Source organism: Pollachius pollachius (genome assembly GCF_949987615.1).
Source record: "Pollachius pollachius genome assembly, chromosome: 1".
Classification (NCBI taxonomy): Eukaryota; Metazoa; Chordata; class Actinopteri; order Gadiformes; family Gadidae; genus Pollachius; species Pollachius pollachius.
In genome coordinates, this window is record NC_136934.1 from 26,342,827 (window position 1) to 26,354,574 (window position 11,748).

The following is an 11,748-nucleotide window of genomic DNA, read 5'->3' on the forward strand; positions in this document are numbered from 1 at the left end:
ATTGCTATGTATTTTTCTTTCACTCACAGTACGGACGTCTGCCAGCTCCCTTTCCAGCTCACGGACCCAGAGGCGGGCATTGACGCATGTGCGCTTCGTGCACATGCTTACTCCCGCCTCCGGGTCAGTCTGCTGCGCCTGGTCCTCCGGCTGGTCAAGCGTACTGACCATGGGTGGATGGGGATCAGTGGCCCTCAAGGCCGCCAGCTGATTAATCGCTGTAGCGCGCTTGAGGGCCTTGATCTCCCGTTCCATCTTCTGTCGTTGAAGCTCAGTATGAGTCCTCAAGTGTTTCTCCACATGAGAGAGAGAGGGCGAACATCCGGGAAGGGGGCAGGGTCCGGCGGGGACCAAAGTCCTGCCTGTGGCCAGGTTATTAAGGATGTTCCTCTCCTGGATGTTCAGGAGGGAATGGATGTCCCTGAGATGCTTTGCGACAAAGTGTAATACTTTGCCGCAAATGGGACATTGCCCAATTGTCTTGGGTTTAGTCATCTGTAAAAGTCATGAGATATTAGTTAAATACGTAATTGCTTAACTAAATTAGATAACAAATGTATATTTGTTATAATGAATAAGATCAGATCACACACAGGCCTGTGAGCGCACTAACACATGATCACGTAAATGGATTAACTTGTGTATTTGTAATAATGGATTAAACCTCACCGACTAGGAAGCTGACACGCCGTTATTGTTCAATAATTAATAATGCAATAATAATATTAATAAACGGAGATTCAATACATCTCGGAGGACAGGATGAGGCCTGTGCACGTGCTCGTCACACACAGGCCTTTGAGGGCACTTTCATAATCCCGTAATAATCCCGTAATAACAATAATAATAAACGGAGATTCTGTCCATAGCAGAGGAGAGCACACACGTAATAACGGTCTAATCAGAAACTAAAGAATTGAAGTCATGCATTGTTCACTTACATTTGAATCTTGTATAACTTGTATAATATCTTCTATCGTTCTAGCTGTCCGATGCTCCTTCTAACTGCCTTCTGAGCTCTGCCCTTTACGTGAACCCATTTGAACCGGCTGCTGCGGGGAGCAACATTGTATCTAGTAGATACAATGTTGCGCCGCGCAGCTGCCGGCACAAATGGGTTAAAGAAAGTGTCCCGAAATGACTGCCGACTTCCTGACTGTCTATTTCAGCATAATTCCTAAACGCTTTAAGCCAGGGGTCTGAAAACTAGGTTTGGGTCTCAGGAGCAAAGGCTCATCATCATACAGGTTCGAGCGGCAAAGTTCGGATGTCCATCCGCTCGTCTAAAACCCCCGAACAACATATAAAAAATTCAGACTCCTGCGACCTCTAGAAAAAAAAATCCTCCAAAACAAACACTCTGATCAAAGGGTGTTAGAGGGCTTGAGTCTGACAGCTTCTGTGTGAATTTTAGAGAAAAAGAGCAAAAAAAAATCCAGAGGACTTTGGGAATTTTTTTTTCCAGATTGTCGTTCAGTGGCTCTGGGGGACCCTCTGATACGAATCTGGTGGCCCTGGGGTCAAAGGTCGCTGCACGGCGGCCAAAGAGTGTGAAAGGTCAGCCATAGAAAAATGTAGACACTTTCGAATTGAGAGAAGTGACCCAGAATGAAATGAGGCCTACAAGGTCACACAAGATCAGGAGAGCTTTTGAGGCAAATTTCTGCCAGATTTTTCACTATGTCGTGCGCCAGAGGACCTTCAGCTAGGATCCCTTCGCCACGTTGCGATACGACCACCGCAGAGCTACTTGGCTTTGCTGAAGGTGTACAGGGTTGGGACTCTGGGAGACTGATAAGGGGCTCATGGGAGTGCCGCAGGCCAAATTTAACGTGGTTCGGATCATTTTTGCGGCAACGGTGAGCACTCAAAGGGAGGAAAAGGGGAGCGATCAAAGCCCCGCCCGTCGAAAAGTACAGGTTCGAGCGGCACGGTTCGGATGTGCATCCGCTCGTCTAGAGCCCCCGAACAACATATTAAAAATTCAGACTCCTGTGACCTCTAGAAAAAAAAATCCTCAAAAACAAACACTCTGACCAAAGGGTGTTAGAGGCCTTGAGTCTGACAGCTTCTGTGTGAATTTTAGAGGAAAAGAGCAAAAAAAAAATCCAGAGGACTTTGGGAATTTTTTTCCCAGATTGTCGTTCAGTGGCTCTGGGGGACCCTCTATTACGAATCTGGTGGCCCTGGGGTCAAAGGTCGCCGCACGGCGGCCAAAGAAAAAAAGTCTCCCTAAATGCACTTCATTTCGGGACACTTTTTAATTAAAGATAGTGTCCCGAAATGACTGCCGACTTCCTGACTGTCTATTTCAGCATAATTCCTAAACGCTTTAAGCCAGGGGTCTGAAAACTGGCTTTGGGTCTCAGGAGCAAAGGCTCATCCACGGTGAAGAGTTTCAGACCCGTGCGGCCTTCCCAAGTGTCAAAGGTCAGCCATAGAAAAATGTAGACACTTTCGAATTGAGAGAAGTGACCCAAAATGAAATGAGGCCTAAAAGGTCACACAATGTCAGGAAAGCTTTCTGAGGAAAATTTCTGCCCGATTTTTGACTATGTCGTGCGCCAGAGGACCTTCAGCTAGGATCTTTTCGCCACGTTGCGATACGACCACCGCAGAGCTACTCGGCTTTGCTGAAGGTCTACAGAGTTGGGAATCTGGGAGACTGACAAGGGCCTCATGGGAGGGCCGCAGGCCAAATATAAGAATATTCATTTTCAAGACACTTTCTAATTAAATAGAAAGTGCCCCAAAGTGAAGGGGCGCGGCCCCGGCACACCTCCGGCCAATCCCGCCGAAGTTCTGTTAAAAGTGCCCCGAAGTTACTCAAAAAGTACCCCAAAGTGAAGGGGCGGGGCCCCGGCACGCCTCCGGCCAATCCCGGCGAAGTTCTGTTTAAAGTGCTCCGAAGTTACTCAAAAAGTACCCCAAAGTGAAGGGGCGGGGCCCCGGCATGCCTCCGGCCAATCCCGGCGAAGTTCTGTTTAAAGTGCCCCCAATTTACTCAAAAAGTGCCCCAAAGTGAAGGGGCGGGGCCCCGGCAAACCTCCGGCCAATCCCGGCGAAGGGGCCTGAAAGCCTGGGTGGCTTACCTGAGAAGGAAAAACAGAAAAGAGTACATGTTCGGTCATTAATGGTATGACACTGACCTCTCTTGGAAAAGATTTGTGAACGCAGTCCAAAGACCCCAAATTTACCACAAGTGTCCCAATCTGGATGCAGAAGCGGGCACTTTTGCAAAAGTGCCCTCCAATTTGGGGGCCCCAATTCAATTGGGGCCACTTTTCGCACAAAGTATGCCAAATTTACCATTTTAGAATACCCAAAATGGAGCAATCCCTCAGGTAAATTAGGGAATGATCTTGAGCCCCAAGGGGCGGTTCGGCGAAAGGAGGAGGCATGTTCTGGCGCAAATGTTCCCTGGTGGTATTTTGCAGTTTCAGAAATCACTTGCGCCACAAACCAGGGAATACCTGGTTTAAAGTCAGTGGCGCGTTGTTCAGATGCTACTTTAAGGGCGCATGCATAATGTTGCTTGTGCACCTCGTGCATACACTTTACTTCTCTCATCTACCTAGCCACACATTCCTCGTAAATTATTTGGGATAGAACAGCTGTTACAGCGGTAATAAATTGTACTTTTAAATCAATGCATCTGCAAACACCACTGCAAACAGCCATGAGGTGTCGCTTCACTTGTTTTTGAAGATAGCTTTGTTCCATGGCTCTACATCAGGGGTGGGGAACGTCCGGCCTCTGGGCCGTATACGGCCCGCGAGGCCATTTCAACTGGCCCGCAATGCAATACAATTTTTGTATTTTATATCTTCATATATGCATACATGAATAAAAAAAAAATCAGGAAAAAAAATATATCGCCCGTCATTAGTTTTCCGAGAGAGAGCCCTATGTCCGAGTCAACGTCAGGGTCAGTGAATACAGCATGTGATGAACGTACCACTGCATTGGGTCGGAGTGACTGACACATGACAAGTACCGACACAGACAAGTGATGCATCATGGCGACTGTCAAGAATTGGAAGGTGGACGCAGAATGCCGCGTATTTCAGGAAAAATGGACAAATTACTTTTTCTTTGTTGAAGTGAAAGGCAAGCCAGTGTGCCTAGTTTGTGGCGAGGCGCTTGCGGTGATGAAAAAGGCCAATGTCGAGCGCCATTACAGCTCGAAACATGCTAAACTCGACGAGTTGAAAGGACAAATGCGTTTGGATAAAATTAACGCTCTTCGTTGGAGTTTGGGTGCTCAACAAGCAGCTTTCACACGGCCACAGACTGACAGAGAGAATATTACGCGTGCAAGTTTTGTGGTGAGTGAACTTATAGCCACGAAGCTGAAACCTCACGCTGAAGGAGAGTTCGTGAAGGAGTGCCTCGTAGCCGCCGCGGAGCTGCTCGCACCCGACAAAGTGAAATTATTTCAAAACGTCAGTTTGTCCCGGAGAACCGTTTCAGAAAGGATTACTGATGTGGCGCAAGATATTGAAAAAACACTCAAGAACACTGCAAGAGACTTTGAGTATTTTTCTCTGGCCTGTGACGAGACAACAGACATCACACACACAGCGCAGCTTGCCATTTTTCTGCGTGGGATTACGTCTGAGTTTGAAACAAAGGAGGAGTTGCTGTCTTTGCAAGCCATGCATGGCACTACTAAAGGTGAGGATTTGTTCAATCAAGTTATTGTGGCCATGAACAATTTTGAACTGCCATTTGAGAAGTTGAGCGGCATCGCCACTGACGGAGCTCCCGCAATGGTTGGCGCGCAAAAAGGATTGACTGCTTTAGTCAAAAAAGAAATGAGCCGACTGAGTCTGGATCCAAGTGATTTAGTTGTATGCCACTGTATCATACATCAAGAGAGTTTGTGTGCACATTCCCTGAAGCTTAACAATGTGATGAAAACAGTTGTGTCCACCATAAACTTCATTAAAAGCAGAGGGCTGAACAACTGCCAGTTCAAGGAGTTACTCAGCGAGCTTGAGTCAGAGTATGGTGATCTGGTTTATCATTGTGAAGTGCGATGGCTGAGTCGTGCAAATATGCTCGCACGGTTTTATACACTGCGGGAAGAAGTCAGACGCTTCATGGAGATGAAGGGTAAACCTGTCATGGAGCTCAGTGATGGCAAGTTCCTCCGTGATCTGGCCTTCATGGTGGACATCAGCAAGCACCTGTCAGAGCTAAACATCAAGCTGCAAGGTCCCAACCAGCTCATCAGCTCTCTGCTTTCAAATGTGAAATCATTTGAAGTGAAGTTAAGGCTGTGGCAAGGACAGCTGGAAAGGGGAAACACTGTGCACTTTCCCACCCTACAAGAACAAAAGCCTGATGTTACGACTGAATATGCTGGTGAGTGTGCAAAACTCATCCAGGCATTTGAGGAGAGGTTTCATGATGTGAAAAATATACAAAAGGAACTCGACGTGTTTGCGACACCATTTAATGTGCAACCGTCTGATAACTGCCAGATAACCTCCAAATGGAAATAATTGATCTGCAAAACAACAACAAGCTCAAAGCCAAGTACCACAACCTTTCTCTGCTGGACTTTTACAAACTGTATGTTCGTCCTGAGGATTTTCCCATCCTGAGGAGACATGCCCTGAAGTTTGCATCTCTGTTTGGGACAACGTATCGCTGTGAACAGTTCTTTTCAAAACTGACTCTAGCAAAGACTCGCTTCCGCTCAAGACTGACTGACTCAAACTCGGAAAACCAGCTTCGAGTAGCATCATCATCACTGCCAGCTGACATCAGACGCCTTGCTAGAGAAAAACAGTTCCAGCTATCACATTAGGTGAGTCTAGAAATGCAGCAAACATGAGGCTTAGTAACACAGCAGTTATAGACTTTTTTTGTCTTTTTTTTCATCTTTAGTTATGTGTTCATAATGGTATGGCCATCTGAGGACTTTGGAAAAATTGAAATGGCCCTTGATGTGAAAAAGGTTCCCCACCCCTGCTCTACATAGTACTGTGCGTTATTTTGAGTTTGTTCTTGTCACACCGCGTCCTGCTACGAGGTCCAATACCTCCATCTAGTGGCTACTTGACACCAGTGATCCTTCTCCTGACACACCAGTCTACAATCACCAATCACCATTCCCTACTTCAGCCGGGGATCTCCTATCAGCCGGCGCCAGTTCATCGTTACGTCTACCCAGTTAGTATCGGTCCTACCAGCATTCTTGAACATCTGTTTCGTAGCCTGTCCCCGTGGTAACCATCTCTCCTCTTCTCTAGTTCTCCCCCTGCCACCGAACCCCTGCCTGCCTGACTACCCGCCTGTCGTTGAGTCCTTCCCTGCCTGACTGCCTGCCTGTTATCGGACCCCTGCCTGCCTGACTACCCGCCTGTCGTCGAGCCCTTGACTGTCTGACTGCCTGCCTGTTACCGGACCACTGCCTGTCTGACTACCCGCCTGCCTACCAATAAATCCTGTTTCCTTTACCCCGTCTCTGCCTCCCTGTGTTCAGCCCTTGGGTCCCCACGTCCTGTTCCATAACAGTATGAACTGGCCAATATGGACCTAGCGGACACAGAGGCATTCCGCCAGGTGATCTCCCGTCAAGGGACTCTCCTGGGTCAGCATGACCAAATCCTGCAGGAGATCACTTCCAACCTCCGTGAGTTGACCATTTCGGTACACTCCCAACCCCCCCTTCTCTCCGGAACCACCATTCCCAGTCCCTGGTTCATCGGCTTCTTCCCGGGAGCCATTCATTCCAGCTCCCGAACGCTACGAAGAGGACCTGGGATCCTGTCGGTCCTTCCTCCTTCAGTGCTCCCTGGTCTTCGAGCTTCCAGCCCCAGACCTACCCCACCGATAAGTCACGGATCGCATACCTGATCGGCTCCCTGCGAGGTGAGGCTCTCGTCTGGGCGTAGGCCGTGTGGGAACAAACCCTCCCGCTCTCTATCCTCCTGGACTCCGGAGCTGATGAGAGTTTTATTGATCGGGAGTTGGTTCTTCGATTGAAGATCGACACTGTTCCGCTTGACCCCCCAATCGAGACCTAGGCGCTAGACGGGAGGACACTCGCGCGGGTGGAGCACTGTACCGTTCCGGTCAACCTACTTGTTTCAGGGAATCACCACGGGTCCATCTCTCTTCTGGTGATTACCAGCCCCTTCTCCCAGGTCGTTCTGGGTTACCCCTGGTTTAAGACACACAACCCCCAGATCGATTGGGGAACAGGTCGTGTAATGTCCTGGAGTACACACTGCCTGTCCCAGTGTTTGCGGTCCGCCCAGTCACCTGGGGCGCCAGAGCTTGAATCTGCCGCCGCACCTCCTCACCTATCCTCCGTTCCAGAGAAGTACCACGACCTTGGGGAGGTGTTCAGCAAATCCCACGCTTTGTCCTTGCCCCCCCACCGTCCTTATGACTGCGCCATCGACCTCCTTTCCGGGGCTCCCCTCCCTGGGAGTCGCCTGTTCAATCTTTCTCGGCCCAAGCGTGAGTCTATGGAGGAGTACATCGGGGAATCCCTCACCGCTGGGATCATCCGCCCATCCTCTTCACTGGTAGGAGCGGGGTTCTTCTTTGTGGGGAAGAAGGATGGCTCGCTTCGTCCCTGCATCGACACTGTGAAGAACAAGTATCCCTTGCCCCTCGTTAGTTCCGCCTTTGTCCCCCTCCACGGAGCCATGGTCTTCACCAAGCTTGATCTGCGCAACGCATACCACTTGGTCCGCATCCTGGAGAGAGACGAGTGGAAGACCGCGTTCAACACACCTTTGGGCCACTTCGAGTACCTGGATATGCCCTTCGGACTCACCAACGCCCCCGCTGTCTTCCAGTCCCTGGTCAACGATGTCCTCCAGGACATGTTGAACCGCTCCGTGTTTGTATACATCGACGACATCCTGATCTTCTCGAGATCCGTCGAGGAGCACCGGGTTCACGTCCGGCAGGTTCTACAGCGATTGCTGGAGAATCGACTTTATGTCAAGGCGGAGAAGTGCGACTTCCACGTGCCATCCGTCTCCTTCCTGGGCTACATAATCGGTCAGGGCCAGATAAGGATGGATCCCTCCAAGGACTCTGCGGTGGCTGAGTGGCCCCCCCCCTCAACCCGCAAGAGACTGCAGCAGTTCTTGGGATTCGCTAACTTCTATCGACGGTTCATATGAGGCTACAGTCAAGTCGCGGCACCTCTCACAGCCCTGACCTCTACCAAGAGCTCTTTCTCGTGGACTCCGGAGGCTGAGACCGCATTTCGGGACCTCAAGAAGCGCTTCGTATCTGCGCCCATCCTCGTGCAACCCGATCCCGCTCTCCAGTTCGTGGTGGAGGCCAACGCTTCTGACACCGGAGTGGGCGCGGTCCTCTCCCAGCGCTCTACCTCCGACCACAAGCTCCACTCCTGTGCCTTCTTCTCCCGCCAGCTGTCCCAGCCGGAGAGAAACTACGACGTCGGTAACCGCGAGCTCTTGGCCGCCAAGCTTGCCTTGGAGGAGTGGCGGCATTGGCTGGAGGGCGCGGACCGACCACCGTAACCTGGCTTACATTCAGTTGGCTAAAAGATTGGATTCTCGACAGGCCAGGTGGGCCTTATTCTTTGGTCGATTCAATTTCTCCCTCACCTACCGTCCCGGTTCCGAGAACGGTAAGCCGGATGCCCTGTCCCGCCTCCACTCCCCTGAGGACCCCTGTACTGATCCCGAAAACATCCTGCCCCCTGCTTGTCTGATCGCCACACTCACCTGGGAGATTGAGTCCGCAGTACGCCTGAAACAGAGGCAGCAGCCAGACCCCGGTTCCGGTCCTCCGAATAGCCTGTTCATCCCAGACTCTGTACGGTCCAGGGTACGGTTCTGGGCCCATTCCTCCAAGCTTACCTGCCACCCAGGAATCACCCGCACCTTGGACTTCATCCGCCGGCGATTCTGGTGGTCATCCATGGATGCGGACGTCCGTGCGTTCATTGCAGTTTATGTGCTTAAAATACGTATCCATCCATCCATCCATCCATCCATCCAACCATCCGTAAAAGATATTGATCAACAGAATATTGTAGGACCAGTACTATTAGACTTTAGTGCTGCCTACGATGTCATTGATCGTAGCTTACTATTGAAGAAACGTACGTGTTATGGCTTTACTCCATCTGCCGTTGCATGGATCGAAAGTTACCTAACCAATAGGACACATGGTTTTCTTTAACGGAAGCCTCTCAAATGCAATACATAAACAGTGTGGGATTCCATAGGCCTCTTCACTAGGACCACTGCTCTTCTTGATTTTTACAAATGATCTCCCACTTGTTTTTAAAAAAGCCTGTGTGTCTAGGTATGCAGATGATTCATCACTCTATATGTCTGTGTAGCACTGCATATATTTACATGTAACTAGGGCTAGATTCTAGTTTTTCTTTTTTTTTTAGGAGCAGTATGTGACTAAATGATGTGGCAGCCCGTTTCCCCAGATGTCGGGTGCCCGGTAGGAATCACACAGTGAGCGAGGGTTAAAGCCGCAGTCGGCGTTTATTCACACGAATCAAAAGACTGGTTCCTCCGTGCTAGGGTCTCCATGAGCCTCTAGCTTGCCGGCGTGGCGCGTGCTTCCTCCGTGTTACTGCGTGTCGCTCTCCCAGTCCCGTGCGCCTCTTATGCCGGCTTCTGGTCCTCCTCCTCCCTCCGGCCAGGTGTCCCTTATCGCGCTGATTGTGGGGAGAGGCGTGGTGCTCTCTGTCGCCGACTGGAGGGTGGCGACGGTATACCCCGTCTACCACGTGACCTCGGACCCGCCCGGTCCGGGGTTCGGCGGGCGGGATGCCACACTCCTCCACCACTTGCTCAGGCCTCCAGTCGTCGGTGAACCCGCTCAGGCAGGCATCCCGGCGTGACAGGGCGTCGGCGTTGGCGTGCTCCCTGCCCGGTCGGTGGTCCACCTTGAACCTGAAGTTCGGGAGGGCCAGGAACCACTGCGTCACTCACGCATTGGTGTCCTTGGCCCCGGCCATCCAGTTCAGGGGGGCGTTGTCGGTGACCAGGGTGAACACCCTCCCTAGGAGATAGTACCTCAGCTTTTCCAGGCTCCATTTGATGGCCAGGGCTTCCTTCTCCACCGTTGAGTAGTTCCGCTCGTTGGGGAGGAGCTTCCGGCTGATGAAGGTGATGGGGTGCTCCTCTCCGGCCCGGGTCTGGGATAGGACGCCCCCTAGTCCCACCTCCGAGGCGTCGGTGTGCACTGTCAGGGGAAGAGTGAAATCGGGGGTTATGAGGACCGGCTCCGAGCACAAAGCCTCGCGGAGTGTCACAAAAGCCCGGTTGGCCGCCTCGGACCAGGCGACTTGGTCCGGCAGGGCCCTCCGGGTTAGGTCGTTCATGGGGCTTGCCAGCGTGGCGAACCCGGGTATGAACCTCTGGTAGCACCCGACGAGGCCCAAGAACGCCTTTACCTGCTTCTTTGCGCGGGGTTGGGGCCAGTCCCGGATGGTCGCTACCTTGCCGTCCTGCGGTCGCACGGTTCCCCTCCCGACCTGGTACCCCCCAGGCGACACTTGGCCGGGTTGGCAGTGAGGCCCGCTTTCCGCAGCTCCCCCAGCACAGCCCTTAGCTGGCGGACGTGGACGTCCCAGCTGGGGCTGTAGACGATGATGTCGTCGATATAGGCCGCCGCGTAGGCCTGGTGGGGCCTCAGGAGCTGGTCCATCATGCGCTGGAAGGTGGCCGGGGCGCCGTGTACGGGGAGGACGCCGTGTAAGGGGAGGACGGTGTACTGGTATAACCCCCCGGGGGTTGAGAACGCGGTCTTCTCTCGGGCCGACCAGGTCAGCGGTACCTGCCAGTACCCCTTGGTCAGGTCTAGGGTTGTGAGGTACCGTGCCGGCCCCAGGCGCTCTATGAGTTTGTCGACGTGGGGCATGGGGTAGGCGTCGAACTCGGACGCCTCGTTCAGCCTCCTAAAGTCATTACAGAAGCGGTAGGAGCCATCGGGTTTGGGCACGAGGACTACCGGGCTGCACCAGGCGCTGCGTGACTCCTCAATGACCCCGAGTTGTAGCATCCGGCATACCTCGGCCTGTATGGCCTCCCTCCGGGCTTCCGGGATCCTGTAGGGAGTAGTGTTGTTTTCGTCAACGAAAATTATGACTAAATATCGTCGTCAACGAACCTCAACGAACGAGCGATTGGGATTGAACTTCCTCAATCCCAATCGCGGGGATTTAGAATCAGAAGACGCGGTTGCGGTGGGTTAACGCAGAGCCCTGGTTAACGTACGAAAAGAGAAAGACTGATGGCCGGCCAGCCGGGTATCGTTTGTGGGAGAAAAAGAAGAGACGATATTTGGAAATACTTTAGGTACACAGACGTGGAAAAGAAAACCGAATGTGTTGTGGAAAAAGATGGGGAGAAATGTGGCCACAAAATCGTCGGAAAAAACACCACGAATCTTAAGAGACATCTCAAGGCATTTCATAATGAAATTGAGGTAAGTCAAGACATTAACGTAATGTTACTTTCTATTGGGGAGAATCTGAAAGTATAGAAGAATCTGAAAGTAGTAGAAGAATCTGAAAGTATAGTAGAAGCTGAAATAGTAGAAGAATCTGAAAGTAGGCTATAGAAGAATCTGAAAGTAGTAGAAGAATCTGAAAGTAGTAGTAGAAGCTGAAATAGTAGAAGAATCTGAAAGTAGGAGTAGAAGCTGAAATAGTAGAAGAATCTGAAAGTAGTAGGCCTAGTAGAAGCTGAAAAAGATGGAAAAATAGGAATAATT